At 37.0% G+C, this 24381-nt stretch overlaps 1 long non-coding RNA gene across 5 annotated transcripts in view; it reads left to right on the forward strand.

The window, feature by feature from the left end:
* The window catches only part of LOC146404238 (uncharacterized), a 93028-nt gene that overhangs the window by 39809 nt on the left and 28838 nt on the right, over window positions 1–24381 (forward strand). Inside the window, exons 3-4 of one of the 5 annotated variants that reach the window (XR_014844697.1) lie at window positions 16881–17141; window positions 17902–19500. The exons of 3 other annotated variants lie outside the window; for them this stretch is intronic. This is a non-coding gene — a long non-coding RNA (uncharacterized LOC146404238). Of the gene's footprint in view, window positions 1–16877; window positions 17142–17901; window positions 19501–24381 lie in introns of those variants that run through there. One more of the 5 variants, XR_014844696.1, reaches the window with a different exon arrangement.

Here is a 24381-nt window from a genome sequence, read left to right on the forward strand (position 1 = left end):
ACATCCTTCTTAACACTTATCCCTTGTCTTTTTGATTATACCCATTCCAACAGGTATGAGAATAGTTCGTTCTGGCTTTGGTTTACATTTCCCTGGTGATTAGTGATGTTGAGCATCCTTCCATGTACTGGTTGGCCAACTGTATGTCTTCTTTGGCAAATGTCTATTTAGATCCTTTACCCACTTTTTAATTAGGTTGCTTGGTTTTTTATGTTGAATTGTATCAGCTCTTTGTATATTTTGAATATTAGTCCCTTACAGGATATATTGTTTGCAAATATCTTCTCCTGTTTAGTAGGCTGCTTTTTTGCTGTTGTTGTTGATAGTTTTTGTTGCTGTGCAAAACGTTTTTAGTTTGATGTAGACTTCTTGTTTATTTTTGCATTTGCTGCCTATGCTTTTGGTATCCTATCTAGAAATCATTGCCAAGTCTAATGTCATGAAGCTTTTCCCTCATGCTTTCCTCTGGAAGTTTTAAAGTTTTAGGTTTTATGTATTTAATTCATTTTGAGTTGATTTTGTGTATAGTGTAAGATAAGTATCCATTTTCATTCCTTTGCATGTAGGTATCCAGTTTCCCCACCACCATTTATTGAACAGCATATCCTTCTCCATTGTGTGTGGTCTTGGCAGGCTTACCCAGGATCATGTGACCATATATACATGGGTTTATTTCTGGGCTCCCTTTTCTGTTCCATTGGTGTATATGTCTTTATGCCAGCACCACACTGTTTTGATGACTATAGTTTTACACATGTTTTGAAGTCAAGAAGTGTGAGGCTCCTACTTTTGTTCTTTCTCTATATTATTTTAGCTATTTAGGGTTCTTTGTGGTTACATATGAATTTTAGGATTGTTTTTTTTTTCCTTTTATAAAAAAAAATGCCAATGGGATTTTGATAGGAATTGCACTGAGAAGAGGAGAGAGATGATGGAAAAACATAAGGGAGTACTTCTCTATCTACTTGTATTGGCAGACGAGATGACAGAAGAACATTATTTCTGAAAGTCCACTGCCCTGAACGAGACAAATGAGTCTGTGGAATTGCAAGATTCTATTAGGCCTCTAAGAACTAGTCAATTCTATTTGGTTGAAGTGACTGGAATTCTACAAACTAGACTGCAAACAGGAGATTTTTCAGGAATCCTAGCTCCTGAATTCTTTAGAGCTTTAATTCAATCCAAATTGTAATAAATATGTAGCAGTTTCAATTATTTAGTTTCAGAAGATGAAAAATGAGTAAGCAATGATTACTTTATATTTTAAAGTTTTAAATAATCACAAAGTTTACCAAAATTTCTGTTTTCTGAAATACATATATAATTTACCCACAGAGAAGCCATCTGAGGCAAATAATACAAAACAAGACAACATTTTTAAACCCACACTGTAGCCCTTTGCATGAATAACTTCAAAGTTGTCCTACCTATTCTCCTCCTTTCAGAATAGTATATCAGTTCTGAGCTCTGTGCATACAACAGCCACTTGTTCATGATATGTTTTCTTGCCCAACCGCACACTTGAAAAATACAGGAACAGTTCTATAAAATAGAGACTCTTTCCTCATGAAATTGTACAAGACATTTGTGAAACCACCTAGGACATTCTGTTAGCTATTTTACCCCAGAATTATCTAACATCCAGGTGAAACTGAATTAATCTGATCAACCTAACAAATCTAGATAAAAGATGTGGCAGAGAAATGAAACATTCACACAATCAAATGCTTTATAATAATTTGCCTTAAGACAACTTTCAATATGTCTCAACTATTCAGCAACCCAAAGCTAATTTAAAAAATACACTCGACATGCATTATGTGACAAAAGAGAAAAACCCAGCTAGCTTTTAGCCTGGGAAATTAAGAAGGAGGCAGCACACAACCTGATATTTTCAATTAACACTCTGTATGTTTCTTCAATCCCATGACCTGCCTGAAATTAATGAAACCTTTCCTACATGCTACCTCAATTTGTATGAATCAATCCTGGATGTAAGAAAGAACAGAGTGAACAAATTCTTCTCTCTGGTCATTGGCACTGATGTAAATATCACAAAGTCATGAAATAACAAACGCAAGAAAATACATAAACCACATAAAACATCCCTGTGGGGACTGCACAAAGGAAGGCTGGATTCGGGTAGATTAAGTAAGAAGCTTATTGAAAGACCATCTTTCACCCAGATCAAATCAACATAATGGCTATGATTAATTCTTTTTTTCCGAATAACTTCCTAGCACCCCATCCCAAAATATAATTCCTGCCACAGACTTTTCATAGCACTAAGGAGGAAAAAAACCTCTTGACCCGTGTTTTTGTTCAATTCTGATTCTAATTGGAAAGATACTTGCACCGACTATAGATCTCCCATGTCCACATTGTATGCACAAAATCTAAGAGGGTTATTAAAATAGACTCTCCTCTAATAATCTCTATAAATGCTTTAATCACATATTCTGTGTTTTTAAACCAACACCTCAGTTTTTGTCATGTCTTGTGAAACTGGCAGAGGGTGGGGAGAGATGACAGTAATTGAACTTGAAGTTGATTTTGTGAAATCTATTGAATCTGAGCCAAAACCCCCCCCCAAAATATAATGCACTTCACCTGATAATACAATTCAGAAAAATAATCTTGTTTTTAACACCTTTACCTTAGAATAAAACATTGTTTTCCTTTTTATCCACTTGTACTTCTGGTATAATTCATTATAAATTTTTTAAAGACAGCCATGAAAAGAATTGTTCTTATACCTATTTAAGCATCAAATTCGAGTGATCATTCCATTCCTGCCATACTTGCATTACCAGGCATGAGTCTCCCAGTTGCTTTGCCTCATTGACATGTATATGACATCATTCTGTATGGTAGTAAACCCTACTGGGAGATGTGTAGGGAAACAGAATGTAAACAGAATGCCCAAGCCAGAGGCGACATCTCAACCGATGTTTGGAAGAAGACAGAATCTATGAGATGGAGCACTAGCAAAGGTCTATCTGCTCGTCAAAGCTGAGCGAAGGCAAGTTCTCGGGTAACGTGGAGAGCTTCACACTGCCTCTGGCTGAGTTTAGCAACAATCATTGCTGAATAACTCTCGTGCTCTTTCCTATTTTCCTTATAAGTTTACCTCTCACCTTTATCGCTCTCCAACTGTTCAATCTCTTTCTCGCTACGAGCCATATCCCATCTATTCCCTTTCCTTTCAACTTGAAATATTTTATCACCCCTTGGTTTTATACTTCATTTTAATGCCCTTTCTGCTTACTAATCAATAGGATTTTTCCTTTTATGCCAACCATCTAAACAAATATCCCCCATTCTTGGCCTTAATTTCACCAAAATTTCCCCTAATCTGACTCTTGCCGCTACCATCATCACCAGTGACCTCCCCAAGTCCCATGACTTTCTGTCACTCAATATCATTGGTCTTTCTGGAGCATTTTTGATACTAGAGACTCTAGTGGAACATTCTTCTCCTTTGTCATTTTAACTTTCATTATCCTCCTCCAATCCTATAATCGAACTCCATATCTTCTCCCTCATTTTGATAGAAATAGTTATGATTATAAAAATCAAAACCAATATTTAATGGCATTTTAGTGTGTACAATACATGCCTGTTTACTTGCCTTATTTGATTTTCCAGCACTTTTTCTCCCCACTTATTTACTTCCTCATTGAGCTTAAGTGTACCTAGGATTTCAACCATAAAATTATTGAGGTTAGATTCTAAAATGACTTCTCTACTTTTGATCTCCTACCTTTATTCTAGTTTACTTCAAACTATTTTCAAAAACATTTCTTCTTGGAAATTTGCTTACTGGCTTAAATTCAAAACACCTAAATTAAATATCGTATCCCCCTTCTACCCAATGTGCTCTGCCTGTGGTGGTGGGGGGGGATGGAAAATAGGCAATAACCTTCTACTCCCTTATTTTATCTCTAGAATTGGAATTTTCAGTGCAGTAACCAGTGATATGACAAAGGCAAATTAAGCAAGAAAAAGCCACATCTGCTTCTTCCCTATCCATTTTTCTTCATCCCTGCCCTGAGACTCGGGTTATTAAGCACAGAACAACATGCAGTATGGATGAACATGTCCCAAATAGCTGAGATTAATCCAACGCAAGTGGGCTTGATCCTAAAAGTAAACAAACAAATTAGCTTGGTAAACAGAGTTTGGGGTGGATGGCTTGAGAGACAGATATCCCTAGAATTGGCTTTTAACAAATTAAATGGAGTTTTTAAAGTGAATGGAGAGGTTTTAAGAGGGTTGAAGCATCAGAAAAAAATCCCAAGCTTAGAGAGTAGTGGCTTATGTTTGATTCAAACTGACTGGGAGGGTCACCCAGGTTAAAACCAGGATAAAGCGAGATGAACATCTGTGCCACCAAGAACTGAACAGCTATGAGAATGCAAATACATATGGATACTTAGAAGAGCACTGGGAATAATATCTAAGCAGGAACCTACAGAGAATCCTGGTCTAGAGAAAGCCACCTAGCCAGCCTGGGTCAGGGAGTCAGATTTCCTGGCCAAGGAAAGTGCCCTAATGCCAAGAAATGGGTCTGACAAGTTATTTCCCATGAATGTCTCTGTTCCCATCATATACTTTATGATTCTATCCAGAAGATGCAAGATATGATCCATATATGGTGGAGACCTGTATTCTACCATATTCTCCCCAAGTGGAATTTTGTTTCGTCTTGTTTTTCCTTTACCATTGACTGTTATCTAGATTAGTTCTGAGTGGGTTTTGATTTAGTCTGTAAATGGTAGATCACGAAGATCACAGTAAATTGAGACACCCTTAAAACTGCATATATGGGGGAGTTCCCGTCGTGGCGCAGTGGTTAACGAATCTGACTAGGAACCATGAGGTTGCGGGTTCGGTCCCTGCCCTTGCTCAGTGGGTTAAGGATCTGGCGTTGCCGTGAGCTGTGGTGTAGGTTGCAGATGTGGCTCAGATCCCGCATTGCTGTGGCTCTGGTGTAGGCCGGTGGCTATAGCTCCGATTGGACCCCTGGCCTGGGAACCTCCATATGCCGCAGGAGCGGCCCAAGAAATAGCAAAAAAAAAAAGACAAAAAAAAAAAAAAACTGCATATATGGGAAGAGGGCATATGTGCATTGGGCAACCAGGTGATGAATTGTAGTAGATACCAGTTGAAGTGCCATCCAAGACCTCTTTCAAAAGCATATTTCTAAGCCACAGAGGAAGGCTCTAGAGTGGCCTGTGGTTATTATGTGATCCACTTCCATCGTGGTTCAGCAGAATAGGAGAAAAATTTTAGACACACAAACATACACGCACACACTTCAAGATGGTACTTCAGATTCCATGAGGAAATGGTACTAGTGTCTCTGTAATTCACAGGTAGTACAGTGCTCAGTAAATAACAGGCATTTGATGAATGGTGTCTGAACTACCTACGCATTTTAGAAGGAGGTACAGCACAAACAGGTATAAAGGCAGTGAATTAGGAGTGCATGGGCTTTGTGTTGGAACATCTAGCAGTAGATTCATGATGAATGGATGGAAGGATTGGTGACCGGGATGAGAAAGAAAAGTGGGTCCAACTTCAAGATGCTACTACCTTAATAAAGGAATTGGGAATAATAAACCATGGACCACAACATTTTAAAGTATGAGAGATTTCTTAACCTCTGTTACTTCTCCAAGTTGGTTACCTCAAGCTGTGTCTGTATTATAAATGCCATAAAATGCAAACGGCTTTTTGTGTTCTTGTGCTCAGAAATATTGAGAAAGCTAAGAGTCTAAACCAGATCCTGTGTACAATAACTCTTTGATGTAACTGGGAGAAAGTCATATGAGAGAGTGAAAAAGGAACAGAGTAAAAAAGAAAATACGATATGCTCACCCCCTACAGCTAGTGAAACTAAATGCTGATCTTGAAGACCTCTGGGCCTGAAAAGTCATCCTGGGGCTTGACAATGTGAAGCCCCCGATCAGTAGATGGAATGACTGATCAGGAAGCCCTGGAGCACAAGAAGTCTAGATTTAAAGTTACCTACTCTACTTGGAAGTTGAAGCGATCTCGAGCAATAAAGGTAGAGAAAGAAAAGGAAGAAAAGTGGGCTGAGATGGAACCTATACTCAGGGGGCTGCAAAGAGGAAGAACACACACCAGAGAGACACACAGACACACGTACAGAGTCTGTATAGGAGAAGTTATACAGGCACAGGAGCCAAGGACAAAGAATATTGTAGGATGGAAGAAATGGTCAGGCATCAAAGAATGCCACAGAAAAGTAAAGGAGGAGAAGGAGACAAGGACCAAGGAAGGTCAAGATGAAGGTCATTGGCATGGCTTTGTCTCTGGAACAAGAAGAAAGTCCATGAGAGGGAGAATGGGCAGAGTATGGTAGAGGTTTTATGAGAAACCACAGGTCTTGTACAGAGAGACACAGTTCTTTCGGCTTCTTGAGAGAGAAGGGTAAATGTAGGCAAGAATCTTTATTCATGTCAAAAATTCGGTGGCTCCCTGGTAATCATGGAATTGAAGCATCTTATTTTAAACCCAATCTATAAGGCCCTTTACAAGGAAATCTCAACGTCTTTATATTTTATATTTTCACTCTTACAGGAACTCTTGACTACATCCAGAAGCAACTACTCACTTTTTTGAACAGTAACTTGTGCTTTCCTACCCCTGTGATTTCACTGGCCTATCAAAAAGTCTTCCATTTCAATTTCACTTATTCTTTAAGTTCTGGCTTTAATTCATTCCCTTCAAGAGGTATTTGGCATAAACAACTAAGAACACATGGGCTGCATGGTCTGACAGACTGGCATCCATCCTGGTTCCAGTGCTTACTAGACCCATAGCTTTCATCAAGATGCTTCACATGGGCTTCAGTTCCTTCATCTGTAAGATGCAAAGAATAATAGCACCTTCCTCTTAGGGTTGTTATAAGTTTTATATGAGATAAAATGTGTAAAACACTTAGAACAGTGTCTAGCGTATCATAAGCCTTCAATAAACATTAGCTCTTATTAATCATGAAGCCTTTGTAATCATTCTACTTGGATGTTAGCTCACCTTTTTTTGGTTTTTAAGCAATATGGTCTGGTCTATTAACTTGGTCATTAGGTTTTACTCTTTGGGATTCTCAGCTATTGCATTTGCCCTAGTTTTCTTCCTCATTTCTTGGATTATAAGGTCTTTGAAGAGAGAGGCCTCGTCTCAGACTTCTTACCCCTTTGTACCTAGAATATTCCTTTGCAATACATGGATGCTTAAAAGTATTTAGATGATATATTTCTATCGAAGTCATCTGTAAAATCCAAAGAGACACTTTATTAGGAAAATGCTTTTATAATTCTCTATATATAAAGACTCTGAAATGTCTAAGAATATTGTTCAAATATTCATATCTGTAATATAATTAACTTTCACAAAACTAATAACAGTTGGAACCTACATGTAAGTGTGTGTGTGTGAATGATCAGATCACTGAACCCACTAGGAGGTGACTACAGCCCAGAATATCAGAGGAATAAGCTGTAAATCTTATTTCCTTCTCCACCACCTCTCATAAATACCACTTGAATTAATCTTTATCTATTGAGGAAGGCAATATGTTTTAGCTGACTTTATTCCATCACTGAAATGCCATGAGGGAAAACAGGGAGTTCATAGGAGATCAGATGGAACCTAAAGATATTGTTGGATGCCATCTATTTAAGTCATTTTGCTTCCAAAGCTGGCACAGGGCTAGGTGTGGGAGGGAAGGGGTGAGCAGCCCTGGCTAATCCTCTCCCGTGGTCAGGAGACTTGAGCATCTGAAGGCTCAGGAATGGTTAGGACCTTTGAGGGTCTGAAGTTCTATTTCCCCATGGGGAAGAAAGCCCAGGGCCCCAGTCACTGCCTTCCCTCTTGACCTCCCTAAACAGTGGTTCAAATCTTCAGAGCAACTCTGCAAATTATAGAGATTAAGAAACTGAGACTGAGAATGAAGTAATATGCCTAAACATACCCTGGTTTAGGTTGTTCCTAAAATCTTCCAACTCCAAAAGCATTCTCGTTCCCCGGAACAGTCACACTCTGCTCCCCTGAAATCATGGGCTTTTATAATGCTTAATGGCATTAACAATGTCTTCAAATAGGAGAAGCCTGAGCTATCAAATCTGGATATGCCCTCATCATGTTCTTGTGAAATCTCATCTAAACTGAAGGTGACTCGGGGATAATAAAATCCTAACTGTACTCCTGGTTCCACATGCCTGGCACTGAGGGTAGTCAGAAGTGCTCTTCACACTTTAAGGACATTGTCTAATTAATGCTCCTAATCCATGAGGAGATATATCTATATATATATTACCTCTATTCTATAGATGAGGAAGTTCAGGCTCGCTTTCAGTAGAAAGTGGAGAGCCAGAAAGTGCTATGTGGTCTGCTGGTCTCAGGAACCATGTTCCTAATCAAAGCTTTTCTGCATAGTCAGGAAAGTCTGCCTGCAGTTTCTGCAAAACAGAGGCATTTCTGTCCTCCTCTTCAAAATGCAATTTCCTGCTGCGATAAGACTAGTGTCCAGAAATGTCTCTAATTCACTGAGTTATATGTCCGATGGTTCATCTCAAAGAACCTTTGTTGCTGCTTTTGACAAGAGCTTCTATTTTTCCAAAGATGTTCAAACAAACACAAAATAGGAATCCAAACTGAGTGCTGGATGATGGTGATCCAAGTCGCTAGAGAGAAGTCTCCTGGGTAGAAAGTGCTGAAGACCTTGGCTATTTGCTGAGAGGGTCTGGACGTTCTGTGTGGGTCACCACTTCAAGTGAAATACTGAGACAAGTGGCAGGATCCCAAGTCAAGAAACAAGGTGCCAGGAGGCCCCACCTCCACATGAGAGCCTGTTTAGAGCGATGATTTCCTTGGCATTGCCCAGAAGTTTATACTCAGACCCAGCAGTGTTTTCTCCTTTACTCAATTGCCCAACCATTGAGTTTATAATAGCTACATTAGTGCAGTTACTGGCTGACAACTCCCTAGAAAATATAGCCACAGAGGAAAATTCTGCCTTTCCCTCCAGATAATGCTGGGAAGTAATTAAAACCTTGTGCCTTTTTAACATAAGGTGCCCAGACACACACTAGGAGACTTTCCATTCATGAAGAGTTCAACAGGCAAATCTCAAAATAAATTTATGAGTAATACGTTAATCAAATGATCAAATGTAATATCACCAATTGTGGGACAAAATGACACCAGGTGCCTTTTGACGTCGTGCTCTGAGGACACAGCCTCACCCACGTGCTGCTTTCAAACAAAATGCAAACCAGAGGTAAGCCTGACTCCCATTATGAAGAAACAGTCAGACTAATGCAAACTGCAGGACCTGCTGCAAAACAACTGGCCTGGACTCAGAAAAGTGCCAATATGTGAACGATGAAAATAAAGAAATAGAACTTAGGGAACGCGTCCAGATTAAAACAGATTAAAGGGAAATGAGAACTAAAGACAGTATGATTCATAACTGGATCCCAGATTTTTTTAACAAGCGGTGATATCTGAATATGGACAGTATTTTAGATAAGAGTGCTATATCAGACTTTAATTTCCTGAATGTGACAATTGAAGTTTCTGTAGATGACTATTCTAAGGAGATAAATGCTGATGTATATATATGAATATGTGTATATAGATATATATGCATACATATACATATTGGAGGAAATGTGACAAAAATAAATTTATTAACTTGAACAACAGTAGGTGAAATTCTAAAGTTAACGGATCAATGAGCAGCCCTGGTCAGCGGTGTTGGGGTAATGTATTTCATTCAGCTCATTTATTCAATAAACTGTAGTGTCCTTCTTATAGGAGGTACGATGCCAGACTGAAAATCTTTTAAATTAATAAAATATTAGTTCTGCCCTCAAGCTGCTTACTTTCTAGTCCACTTTATAGAACATGAACCTCCAACCCTGTGCATCTTTGTAGTATGTTCTGTTGTAATCTTAAATTGTCACATTTTCTCATGAGGCAAAATATGAATGGAACCAAATTCTAAGATGTAAGAATATGGCAATAGATACTTGGCCTTCATTTCTATCCTTTTCTTTTTTGTGAGCTTTCCCAAGGGGAAAGAAAACTATAATCCTCATTCCTTAGACATGCCTGTAGCTGGAGCTATGAATGCAAATACATTTCTGTCACGTAGATGCACCCTCATGGATCTGGAAGGTAGAAAAGAAATAGCAATACTTGGAGTTCCCATTGTGGCGCAGTGGTTAACGAATCCGACTAGGAACCATGAGGTTGCGGGTTCGGTCCCTGCCCTTGCTCAATGGGTTAATGATCTGGCGTTGCCATGAGCTGTGGTGTAGGTTGCAGACGCGACTCGGATCCTGCGTTGCTGTGGCTCTGGCGTAGGCTGGTGGCTACAGCTCTGATTCGACCCCTAGCCTGGGAGCCTCCATATGCCGCAGGAGCGGCCCAAGAAATAGCAAAAAGACAAAAAGACAAAAAAAAAAAAAAAAAAAAAAAAAAAAAGAAATAGCAATACTTGTTAACTAGTGCTGGCCTTAACAGTGGCACTTGTGGTGGCTGGACTCAGCGTCCCAATGTCCAGTCACTGGCTTTATCTTGGTCAAGTGATGAGTTTTGTGGCATCACAATGTGGGGAGGGGGTCAGCAAGACCCTCCTGATTCCCAAATCTCAGCGGCAGTGGTGTATCCTTAAACACTAGAGTCGAATTCATTGTTGACCTCTGACTCACACTCCTCCAAACTCTCCAACAGTTTTGTAAATTTCTAATATCCTATATTATATCCATTACTGTTTGAAATACAATAGAGGGTGTCCTATTTTATGAACAAAACTTTGATTGGATAAACCTTGTCTCTAGATATAGCCCTAGTCAGTCTATCCTTAGCCTCATGAGTTCTGCCTAAAACATGCTTGGGGACCCTGGGGTGGGGGTGGGGGTTCTTAACTGAAGTCCAGTGGATTTACAATGTTGTGTTAATTTTTGCTGTATGGCATAATGATTCGGTTATACATGTGTACTCCTATTAGGGGTTATCACAGGATATTACAGTTCCCCGTGCTATTCAATAGGACCTTGTTGTTACTCATTCTATATGTAAGAGTTTGCATCTGTGAATCCCAAACTCCCAGTCCTTCCTTCCCCCTCTGAACTCTCCCACCCTTGGAAATTACAAGTCTGTTCTCTATCTAAAACAATGTTTTGAGCATACTAATTTTTTTTTAAATTTAGGACATTAGATTAAATGGGTTTAATTCAATCTTCTTGTATGGTCCACTGAGCTCCAAAATGTTTGGGGAAAAAAGTAAGAGGAAGGTAATGCTTTAAAACCACTTTGAATGTGAACTTCATTTTATTAAATACAAAAGTTATTTATAAATTATATTTTGGTTTATGAAATTACATTATTTTCCATCAGCCGTTTTCCATTTCAAAACAGTGAACTATACTCTCAGAGGGGGCAAAAATGGAATTGTCTGATACAGAAAATACTAAAAATCCCATATTTAAAGGAAAATAGATATGTTGATAAAACAATAACACCATTTAAAATAAATCACACACCTTAAGTATGACTTTTAACAATGTAGCAGAAACTCTTTACCTGCCCTATTAGATTTACACAAAGGAAACACACACATCCTAGTGTGTTGGTAAGCATTGCAACTCCTATTTGGTAATCTCTGCATCTAGATAAACAGACAAAATTTCCATTAATTTGCACCCAGTCTCATAGAGTTGTCAAATAGATGTAATGCAATGCCATCCATGAGCTGGTATGTCATTACTTGTCCTGTTTCATTTCCCATGGCTCCAACCCCAAACCCTTAAATGTTGTACCCTTTAAATGCTGGGGGAAAAAATACTACCTTTCTTAAGCCTTGTTACATTTGCACTTCAGTTGCCTATACCTAAAATACCTCCTTGTCAACCAGACAAATTCCTAAAAAAAGTTCTTCAACTCTTGAGTCCAAATATGAACTTCTCGGATACCTTCTCCAGAGAGCTCCTGCAGACTGAAGCGGCCTTTCACTGGAACTTCACTGCCCGCGTACATTTCTTCAACCCTGCCAATGACCAAAACATGTCACAGTCAGGAGTTCCCGGATGGTCTAGTGGTTAAGACCCAGCGCTTTCACTGCTGTAGCCTGCATTCAATCCCCAGTCTAGGAACTGAGATCCCATATCAAGCCACTATACAATGTGTCCAAAAAAAACACACAACAAAAAGAAACAAACAAGCCTCCTGGGTCACTGCTGTGGCACAGGGGGCACTCCAGGCCCAAGAACTTCCACCTGCCATAGTCACGGCAAAAAAAAAAAAAAAAAAAAATCATTAAAAAATAAAGTGTCACAATTGTTAACCTGTCTCCTTACCAAGTATAAGTTTCTTAGAGAGGGACTATGATTTTTCTTTATGGCTTATTAAGACTGCCACTTACTGACTACATTATCTTTAACCACAAGAAGAATTAATAAGATTGATGTGCCCAAAACCATACAACAAATAAGGAGCCAGGCTTAGAGGCCAAGGGTACTGACTCCGAAGCCTGTGCTATGCTATCTGATTCAAAATATTCAGAGTGAATGAATGAATGACAGAATGAATAAAACCAGTGTCTCTTCAAGGAAGGAAAATAGAATGATGAAATTTATCTTCTAGTTTGCTTTGATTTAAATATTACTTTATTAATCAGAAAATCATATGTCCTATGGCTCAGATCTGATCCCTGGCTTGGGAACTTCATATGCTGTGGGGTGGCCCAAAAAAGAAAAAAAAAAAAAAAAAAAAAAAGAAGAAAGAAAGAAAGAAAATCATCTAGCAAATGAGGAGATCAGATGCAAACAACCAGGTCAAAATATGGATTATTTCAGACATTAAATTCACTAATGAAAAAGATAAGAATGCTGACGGAACACAGTTTCACATTTAACCTAAATGTAAAACTCCTATATCAATTATTTTATATTAATTTGTTCTAAAGAAAACTGTTCATTCAATAGAAACTTTTAAGTCTTCTAGCATTTATTCATTTTATTTTTAAATATTGGTTATTATTTGCATGCTGTAAAAGGAACTCACTTTAGCTACACACTTTAATACGTTTTGACAAATGGAAAACCCATTTAACCACTACAACAATCAAGATATACAATATTTTCATCATCCCAAAAGTTCTTGCACGTTGCATTTATAGGCAAGATTCTACAAACTCTGACCTCATGCAACATTTGATCGCTCTTCTATTGCAATATGAGTTTTGTCTATTGCAAAATTTCATACAAATAAAATTTAGAGTATGTACTAGTTTGTTATTTTACTAGCGTAGTATTTGGAGACTCATGCCTGTTGTTGTATACCTGAGCAGTTCATTCGTTTAGCCTTGAGTAGTATTCCACTGGATGAATATAACACACTTTGTTCATCATTCACCAGTTGCTATGTCTTTGGTTCAGTGTGTGGTTGCTATGAATATCTGTCCTAAATGAAGACAGCATCTAGGAGTTCCCTTTGTGGTGCAGTGGGTTAATGATCTGGCTTGTCTTAGTGGACTTCGGTTCCATCTCTGGCCCAGCTCAGTGGGTTAAGGATGCGATGTTGCCACAGCTGTGGTGTAGGTCTAGCCCCGGAACTTCCAAGTGCCACGGATGCGGCCAAAAATGGGAAAAAATGCAAATGAAAAAGACATCAGCATCTATGAACCTTTGTATTAAAGTCCTTGTGAGGCACATGTTTCATTTCCCTTGGGGAAATAAGGAGGAGAAAAATTCTTGAGTGGAGAGTTTGTTTACAATGTATCATTGCACCATTTCATATTCACACTCACTCAATGGTACAATGATACATTGTAAACAAACTCTAGTTATAAGCATTTGTTTATAATGTATCATTGTACCATTTTACATTCACACTCAAGGTATAGGAGTTCCAATTCTTTGTGCTACTGTCATACATTCTACTTTTACATATGCTATAAAATGCCACAAAACATTATTAGCCTTGCTCTCAACAGTCAATATTTTTTAATTAAAAAACAAAGAAAAACCATCATTTTTGTTACCACAAATATTCACCGTCTCCAGGGCTCTTACTTTCTTTTTAGATCCAAGTTTCCATTTTATATTATTTTTCTTCCCCTTGAAAAACATAGTATATTTTCATAGTTTAGGACAGCTGGCAATTAAATTCTCTCAGATTTTGTTTATCTGAAATATTTTTATCTCGCCTTCATCTCTACTGAATATTTTTGCTACAAGTAGAATTCTAGGTTCTCAGGGTTTTTCCTTTCAGAACTTATATCATCTTCCACTCTGCATGACTTCTAGTAAGAAACTAGCAGTCATTATTAGAATATGGAACTTTTTCCATTGTATATTTTTCTTTTAAAAATATTTTCGTCATTGGGTTTTAGTTATTTTATCATGGCCTTGTGTGTATTTTTTATAATTATCCTTCTTGGATTTCATCAGAACTTCCTGAATCTATACATTTATGGTTTTTGTCAGGCTTGTAAAACTTGAGGTTTCAGAAGTGTTAGATGCCTTGATATTGTCCAAGAGATGATTAGGCTCTGTTCAAATTTTTTCAGCCTTATTTTTCTCTTTATGTTCAGGTTTGAATAGTTTCTGTTGTCGTATCTTCAGGTTCTCAGCTGTTTTGATCTACAACACAATTTTTGGATATACTCATTCAATGAATTTTTTATCAAAGACAAATTTATTTTTAGTCTCTAAAAATGTCCTGTTTTTAAATCTTCCATTTCTTTCACTGTGGTCACAGTTTGCCCTTAAAGCCATAAACATGTTAATAATAGCTCTCTTAAGTCATTTGCCAGTAGCAATATCCTTGTCACTTCTGTGTCTGTTTCAGGACACTCATTTTTCTTCTGGTTAGGAGTCACTTTTTTCGCTTATTTGTGCGGGTCCTTGTGGAAAGCTAGCCAATGGAAATGTTACGTAGTTGCATATTTTTTCTCTTATTGTTTTCTTCTTTGTAAGCATTTGAATTAAGAGTATTTAACAGGCAGTCCAGTTACATGGCGCAGCTTGATCCTTTCCAGGCTTATTGTTCACGTTTGCAGGATGTGTCTAGAGCAGCCTTTATTCTAGGTCTGGTTGAGCCTTACTTTTAAGGGATGATCCTTCTGGCTTTACTACCGAATATTTCAGATGTTCAAAGAGATCCATATACCAAGCTAGTCAGAGACTGAACCCCTCCCAGCCTTGTTTGTGGTCTGAGAAATACTTGTTTTATAGTGCCTGTAGCTCCTTGCTTGTTCTTATAGAATGCTGTCACATGCACACGCACTTTGGTAGGTGGCGCAGTGCATTCCCATGCAGATTTCTGGCGCTTCTTATCCTACAGAACTGCCCTGTATGTTCCCCCACAAATTCCAACTGCTTCAGCCCCCTCTCCACCCCCCCCCCCACCAAGGTGGGGCCTCCGATTCCACAACTCGTTGACATCTCTGTGCTCTCTTTGCGTTCCCCTTCCCTTTGTCACACTATGGAAAGAAAACCCTAGGCAGAAATCTAGGACGGGGGAGGGGAGAAGACGGTGGCAGAATGGATGGGCATGGGGTCCTACTGCACAGCACAGGGAACTGTGTGGGATTGGGTTACTTTGCTGTACCACAGAATTGGAAGAAACTTTATAAATCAACTATACTTTTTAAAAAATCACTATCGTTTAAAAAAATTTTTAAAGACATCTAGAGCAATTGTAGAGGTAATCTCATCTGTTTTCCTTTTGTTAGAGGACACAGCCCTGCACTCCCTGTTATCCAGAGTCTGACAAACACTGTTCAGTACATTTTGTCCAGAGTTCTCATTGTATACAGTGAGCGAGCAGTTCAAGTAGCCGTTATTTTGCCATGGCTAGACATCGAAGTAATTGAAATTTTTAGAAGAGAAAATTTTAGGAATTTTTTAAGGACAAAAGCCTTTGGAAGTAAGCCTTTGGAAGTATGCAGTTTCCTTCCCCTTATAAGAAAACAAGAATTCATATTCAGAATGAGGATCCAGAAGCACCACAATATTCTATTATCAAACAACCTACATTAAGAGTATTCCAGCTATTTTTTTGAGTTAACAAAATTATAATTAAAAATATGCGAGAGCTAAAATAATCACTTTTTGCTTGTTCACTACACAAAGTATATTCATGTGCCCCAAATTCCATTGCCTGAATATTCTGATAAATTAGCCATTTATTGAATTATCCTGTCATTAACATTTTGATCATTTGTATTTTCTAGGCTTATTCTGTGTATATGGTTTATTTCCATTTACCCAGGGCTGTGCGTGAATATGAAAATATATTTTTCATTTTTGGTAAGGTGTTTGGGGAACGAGATCTGATGTATCCTTCTTCAAAACAGAACAAGGAACACCATTAAAAAGAGTCTCATTTATTTCCCCAAGTAGATAATTGTCCATAGTGAATTTTCTGAAAAAGAGTTGTACCTGGACATAAGAAAGCAGAAAGCTCAAATCATGCCAAAATGAAAAATTGAATCAGTGCCTGAGTAGGCAAAAATGGCCTTCTTAGACCTCAATACAGCACTTGGCCTACTTTATTTCTTAAGATTTTTTTCTGGCTCCCAGTTTATCATTTCTGTAATGGGCTTTTAAATGGCTTTTTTTCTTTAGGAAGGTAGCATTTATCATGATGGTAGAAAGAGCCCTGGGATGGAGCTTGGGAGAACTGGGTTATGGCCCTGCTGGTTCTTATACTTCTAGGAGATGTGTGATTTGTGGGAAATGATTTACCTTGTCTGAAGTTGGGAATAGAGCAGGACTTTTTTTCATTCTAGTTTTGTGTTTTGCGTGTGTGTGTGTGTTTATTGTTTCTTTTAGCAGTGGTTTTTAAGCTGGAGAATACTGTATCTAAAATATTATTTCATAAAAGTACATGTGTGCGGGAGATGAAAGTTGATCTTCCCTGATTGATGGGCGTGCTGGCAGTCTCTCCAGCTCATCCTCTCCCACTGGCCCCTGCGGGTTCCTAAAAGAAGCCCAGGCCTCCAAGGAGAAGAGTGTGAAAAACTCCCTGTGACCTTGACTCCACTCCGTGCAACTCAACTATGATGGCCCAGAGGAAATTTTCTTCCTCTAAAAAAGGTATTGTCCCAGCACTGAAAAAAAAAAAAAAAAAAATGAAAGACTCGAGTAAAGTCTTGTCTCTACCTCAGCTGAAGGATCTTAGATAAGACCTTTTTTTTCCCCCAGTTTTATGAAGATATAATTGACACACAGCACTGTATGAGCTTAAGATGTACAGTATAATGATGTGTCCTAAATATATTAGGAAATAATTACACATTTAGTTAATATCTATCATCTCATATGGATAGAAAAGAAAAAAGAAAAAAATATTTTTATTTTGATAGGAACTCAAGATTTACTCTCTTAAGAACCTGCGTATATCTCATGCAGCAGTGTTAAGAATAGTCATTGTTGAGTTTCCATTGTGGCTCAGTGGTTAATGAACCCGACGAGTATCCATGCGGATGCAGGTTTAATCCCTGGCCTCACTCAGTGGGTTGAGGATTCAGTATTGCCTTGAGCTGCGGTATAGGTCACGCACGTGGCTTGGATGCTGCATTGCTGTAGGCTAGCAACTACAGCTCCATTTTGATCCCTAGCCTGGGAACTTCCATATGCCATGGTACAGCCCTTAAAAAAATAAAAATAAAAATAAATAAAAATAAAAAAAATTCATTGTGGTACGTTACATCCCCAGTACCTGTTTCTCTTATAACTGGAAGTTTATTCTTTTTGACCACCTCTATTCAGTTTCCCCTCCCACACTCCCTGTCCTTGATAATAACAAGTCTGATCACTTTTTCTATGAAAGTTATTTATTTGTCTTCAATTTCAGATAGAAGTGAAATCAGACAGTATTTGTCTCAATTCTGTCTGACTTATTTCAAGATAATGCCCTCAAGGTCCATCCATGTTGTAACAAATGGCAGGATTTTCTCTTTTTTTATGACTCAATAATATTTCATTGGATATTATGGATACCAAACTTCTTTATCCATTCATCTGTCAATAGGCATTTTGATTGCTTCTGTATCTTAGCTATTACTTAAGAGGAAATAATGTGGCCATGAACAAAGGGTGCAAATATCTCTTCGACATAGTGATTTCATTTCCTGTGGATATATTCCCAAGAGTGGGATTGCTGATTCATATGTAGTTCCATTTTTAATTGTTGAGGAACCCCCATGCTCTTTTTCATAATGACCATACCAATTTATAACCCCACCAGTTATAACCAAGAATTTCCTTTTCTCCACATACTTGTCAGCATTTTTTGTATTTTGGCTCCTTGATGCTAGCCATTCCACAGGTGTGAGGTATTATATTGTGTTTTTAATTTGCATTTCCCTAATGATAATTGATGTTGAACATCTTTTCATGCATCTGTTTTTGCATATCTTTGGAAAAATGTCTATTCGAGTCCTTTGCCCATTTTTATTGGGGTTGATTTTTGCTATTGAGCTGTGTGAGTTTCCTATATAGTTTAGATGTTAACTCATTTAATATTTGGTTTGCAAATATTTTTTCCTATTCCATAGGCTGTCTTTTCATTTTGCTGATTTTTTCCTTTGCTGTGAAGAATTTTTTAGTTTGATGTAGTCCCAATTATTTATTTCTTATTTTGTTGCTTGTGTTTTAAGTGTCATATCCAAAAAATGACTGCCAAGTCACCTATCAAAGAACTTTTTTTCCTGTTTTTTTCTATGTGTTTTATGATCTTACATTTAAGTTTTTATTCCTTTTTTTACTTAATATTTGTGAGTAGATAGGAGCTTAGTATTATTCTATTACATGTGGATATCCAATTTCCCCAGGACCATTTACTGAAGAGACTGTCTTTTCTCCTTGAGTATGCTTGGTTCCTTTGTTCAATATTAGTTGACAGTATATGCTTGGGTTTATCTATGGGCTCTTGAATCTGTTCCATTGGCCAATGTGTCTATTTTTATGCCAGAACTGTACTCTTTTTATTACTCTAGCAGTATAGAATAAAATTGAATTCAGGAAGTATAATGCCCTTTGTTCTTCTTCATGGTATTTTTTTTTTTTCTTCTTCAGATTGCTTTGGTTATTCAGTGTCTTTGGGGGGTTAGTATAAATTTTAAAATCATTTTTCTCTACCTCTGTAACAATTGCCATTGGAATCTTGATAGGGATTGCATCAAATCTACAGCTGTCTTTTGGAAGTATTGACATTTTAAGATGTTAATTCTTCCAGTTCATGAACATGGGATATTTTTCCACTTGTTTGTATCTCCTTTGATTATTTTAATCAATGTCTTGTAGTTTTCAGAGTAAAGATCTTTTACCTCCTTGGTTTTATTTACTCCTAAGTATCTTATTGTTCTTGACACTACTGTAAGCAGACTTGGTTTATTTCTTTTTCAGATAATTCATTGTTGATGAATAAAAATGCTACTGATTTTTTATATATTAATTTTATTCCCTGAGACGTGACTTATTTTGTTTATTAGATTTAGCAGTTTCTTGGTGGCGTATTTAGAAGTTTCTATATACAAAATTATTTAATCTGCAAGTAGAGGCAATTTTACTTCCTTTCAATTCTGATGCCTTTTATTTCTTTTTCTCACCTCATTGCTTTGGCTAGAACCTCCAGTACTAAGGTGAAAAGAAGTGATAATAGTGAGTATTCTTATCTTTTTCCTGCTCTTAGAGGAAAAGCTTTCAGATTTTCACACTTTTGTATGATGTATGTGTAGGCCTGTTATATATACCCTTTATTATGTTAATGTACATTCCTTCAATACTTAATCTGTTGAGGGTTTTTATCATGAACGGATGTTGAAGTTTGTCAAATGCTTTTTTTACATCTATTGAAGTGTTCATATGATTTTCTTCTTTTAGTCTATTAATGTGATACATCACAATGATTGATTTTTGCGTATGTTGAACCATCCTTGCATCTCAGGAATAAATTTCACTTGATCATGGTGAATGATACTTACTGATGTGCCGCTGAACATGATTTGCTGTATTTTATGGAGAATTTTCACATCTATATTCATCTAAGATATTGGCCTCTAGTTTTCTTTTCTCGTAGTGTTTTTTTCTGGCTTTGGTATCAGGGTAGTTGCTGCCCTTGTAAAAAGAGTTTGTAAAAAGAGTTCCCTCCTCTTGAATTTTATGAACAGTTTGAGAATAATTAGCATTAGTTCATCTTTAAATATTTGGTAAAATTCACTGGTGGAGCCAACTGGCCCTGGCCTTTTTTTATTGGGAGATTTTTTTTTAATGGCTAATTCAATTCCTTACTAGTAATTGGTCTGTTCAGATTCTTTTTTTCTTCCTGATTCAGTCTTTATAGATTGTATTTTTTAAACAATTTTCCACTTCTAATTTGTCCAGTTTATTGGTGTTCTGGTAGCCACTTATCCTTTGTATTTCTATATTATCAGGTGTAATGTCTCCTTTTTCATTTATAATTTTGTTGATTTGGGTATCCTCTCTTTTTTCCTTGGTTAAATCAGCTAAAGTTTTATTAATTTTATTTATCTTCTTAAAGAACCAACTCTTAATTTAGTTAACCTTTTTTATTGGCTTTTCTGATCTTTATTTCTGCTCTAATCTATATTATTTCTTTCCTTCTGCTAATTTCAGGCTTTTTTTTTTTTCTAGTTCTATAAAGTGTTGTGTTAGGTTGTTTACTTGAGATCTTTCTTGTTTCTTTTTTAAAATTTTTGTTATTACTATTTTTTTTTTTTGTCTTTTTTTTTTGTTGTTGTTGTTGTTGCTATTTCTTGGGCCGCTCCTGCGGCATATGGAGGTTCCCAGGCTAGGGGTTGAATCAGAGCTGTAGCCACCCGCCTACGCCAGAGCCACAGCAATGCAGGATCCGAGCCGCGTCTGCAACCTACACCACAGCTCACGGCAACGCCGGATCCTTAACCCACTGAGCAAGGGCAGGGACCGAACCCGCAACCTCATGGTTCCTAGTCGGATTCGTTAACCACTGCGCCACGACGGGAACTCCTGTTATTACTATTTTTAATAGTTATTTCCTCAATACAATTTTTTTTTCTACTGTACAACATGGTGACCCAGTTACACATACATGTATACATTCTATTTTCACACATTATCATGCTCTGTCCAGTGCTATACAGCAGGATCTCATAGCTTATCTGTTCCAAAGGCAATAGTCTGCATCTATTAACCCCGAATTCCCAATCTATCCCAATCCCTCCCCCTCCTCCTTGGCAACCACAAGTCTATTCTCCAAGTCCATGATTTTATTTTCTGTGGAAATGTTTATTTGTGTCTTATATTAGATTCCAGACATAAGTGATAGCATATGGTATTTGTCTTTCTGACTTACCTCACTCAGGATGAGTGTCTCTAGTTCCATCCATGTTGCTGCAAATTGCATTATTTCATTCTTTTTTATGGCTGAGTAGCATTCCATTGTGTATATATACCACATCTTCCTAATCCAATCATCTGTTGATGGACATTTAGGTTGTTTCCATGTCTTGGCTATTGTGAGTAGAGCTGCAATGAACATTCAGGTGCATGTGTCTTTTTTAAGGAAAGTTTTGTCCAGATATATGTCCAAGAGTGGGATGGCTGGGTCATGTGGTAGTTCTGTGTATAGATTTGTATCTCCACACTGATCTCCATAGTGGTTGTACCAGCTTACATTCCCACCAACAGTGCAGGAGCATTCTTGTTTCTTAATGTAAGTGACTATTGATACAAACTCCTCTCTTAGAAATGGTAGAAATGCTTCTTTTTTTTTTTCCTGCATCCTATAACTTTTGCTATGTTGTTTTTCCATTTTTGTTTATCTCAAAATACTTTTTAAAATTTCCCCTTTAACTTCTTCTTTGATCCATTAGCTGTTGAGGAGAGTGTTGTTTAATTTGTATGTATTCATGAAATTTTCAGTTCTCCTCCTGTTACTGATTTTCTTAGTTTTATATCATTGTGGTCAAAGAAGATACTTGGTATGGTTTCAGTCTACTTCAGTTTGCTCAGACTTGTTTTACGGCCTAACAAGGTCTATCCTAGGAAATGTTCCATGTGTACTTGAGAAGAATGTGTATTATACTGTTTTGAATAGAATATTCAGTAGATGCCTATTAGATTCATTTAGTCTATTGTCTTGTTCAAATTTGCTCTTTCCTCACTGAGTTTCTGTCTGGATGATCTGTCCATTATTGAGAATGGGGTATTAAAGTCCCCAACTATTATTGTATTGCTGTTTATTTTTCCTTTTAGCGCCGTTAGTTTTTGCTTTATATATTTTAGGTGATCTGATGTTGGGTAGATAAATATTTACCCAATATTGTTGTATCTTCTCAATGGATTATTATCATTACAGAATACTTCTCTTTTTACCATTTTTAGTTTAAAGTCTATTTTCTATGATATAAGTGTAGCTACTTCTGCCTTTATTGTTTCCATTTACTTGAAATACCTTTATCCCACTTTATTCCTTCTCCCACTGCATGTGTATTTAAAGTTAAAGCACTTTGCTATATAGTAGAAAATTGACACAGTGTACAGAACACTGTACACCAAGTATAATAGAAAAAATGAAAATCATTAAAAAATAAATAAAGTTAAAGAAAATCTCTTAGAGGAATTATATCACTGGGTCTTGGTTTTTTATCCACTCAGCCATATCCACTCAGCCATTATATGTCTTTTGTGTTTTATTTGTATTTTAATTTCTTTTCTATTGAGGTATATTTGATTTACAATATTATATTAGTTTCAGGTGTAGAACATAATGATTCAAAATTTTTGTTAGGTAGAGGTGATATCTCATTATTGTTTTAGTTGCATTTCTCTAATAATTAGCAATGTTAACCATCTTTTCCTGTGGCTGTTGACCATCTGTATTTCTCCTTTGGAAAAATATCTATTCAGGCCTTCTGCCCATTTTTAAATTGGGGTGTTTCGTTTTATATATGTATGTATATATATATATATAAAGAGAGAGAGAGAGCGTGCACTGTATGAGCTGTTTAATATATTTTGAATATTAACCCTTATGGGTCATATCATTTATAAATATTTGCTCCCATTCAGTAGGTTGTTTTTTCATTTTGTCAATGGTTTCCTTTGCTGTACAAAAACTTTAAGTTTAATTAGGTCCCATTTGTTTATTTTGCTCTTGTTTCCTTTACCTTAAGAGACAAACCCAAAAATATATTGCTACAATATATGTCAATGAATATTTTGCCTATGTTTTCTTCTAGTATTTTTATCATTTCTAGTCTTACATTTAGGCCTTTAATACATACTAAATTTATTTTTGTATACAGTGTGAAAAAAGTTCTAATTTCATTTTTTACATATAACTATCCAACATCCCAGCACTAATTATTAAAGAGACTGTATTTCCTTCATTGTATATTCATTCCTTCTTTGTCATAGACTAATTGGACATAAGTGTGTGGGTTTATTTCTGGGCTTTCTATTCTCTTCCATTGATCTATGTGTTTGTTTTAGTACCATTACCATAACGTTTTGATGACTATAGCTTTGTAGTATAGTCTGAAGTCTGGGAGCATGATACCTCCAGCTCTATTTTTCTTTCTCAAGATTACTTTGGCTGTTTGGGGTCTTTTGTGTTTCCATAAAATTTTAGAATTATTTGTCCTACTTCTGTGAAAAATGCCATTGGTATTTTGATAAGGATTGCATTGAGTCTGTTAATTGCCTTGAGTAATATGGTCATTTAATCAATATTAATTCCTCCAACCTATAAACATGGTATATCTTTCCATCTGTTTGTGTCATCTTCAATTTCTTTTGTCAGCAACTTATAGTTTTCCAAATAGAGGTGTTTACCTCCTTAGATCTACTCCTAGGTCTTTTATTCTTTTGATGGTATGGTAAATGGACTAGTTTCCTTAATATTCTTTCTGATAGTTTGTAGTTAGTGTACAGAATGAAATAGATTTATTTGTATTAATTTTGTGTCCTGAAAATTTCCAAATTCATTGATGAACTATGGTAGATTTTTAGTGGTGTCTTGGGATTTTCTGTGTATATTATAGTATCCTGTCATCTTCAAACATTGACAGTATTACTTCTTTCTTTCCAATTCGGATTCCTTTTATTTATTTTCTGATCTGATGGCTGTGGTTCAGACTAGGATATTATGTTGAATAATTGTCTGAGTGCTGCCACTACAGGCTGCAGGGCTTCAGTGGTTCTAAAGCTAATATTGGCCCACTGGTGGGCAGAGCTAGATCCCAAGGTATATGGGTGCAGATCCCTGGGGGTACCAGGGCTTGTGCCTGCACACTGTTTTGTGAGACTGGATCCTGGTCCCTTTAGAGAA

The sequence above is a fragment of the Sus scrofa genome, chromosome 4 (genome assembly GCF_054392235.1).
Source record: "Sus scrofa isolate SSC_HxYL_T2T_F1_AM1 chromosome 4, Sscrofa_HxYL_maternal_Yorkshire_Landrace_v2.0, whole genome shotgun sequence".
NCBI classification, from domain to species: domain Eukaryota; kingdom Metazoa; phylum Chordata; class Mammalia; order Artiodactyla; family Suidae; genus Sus; species Sus scrofa.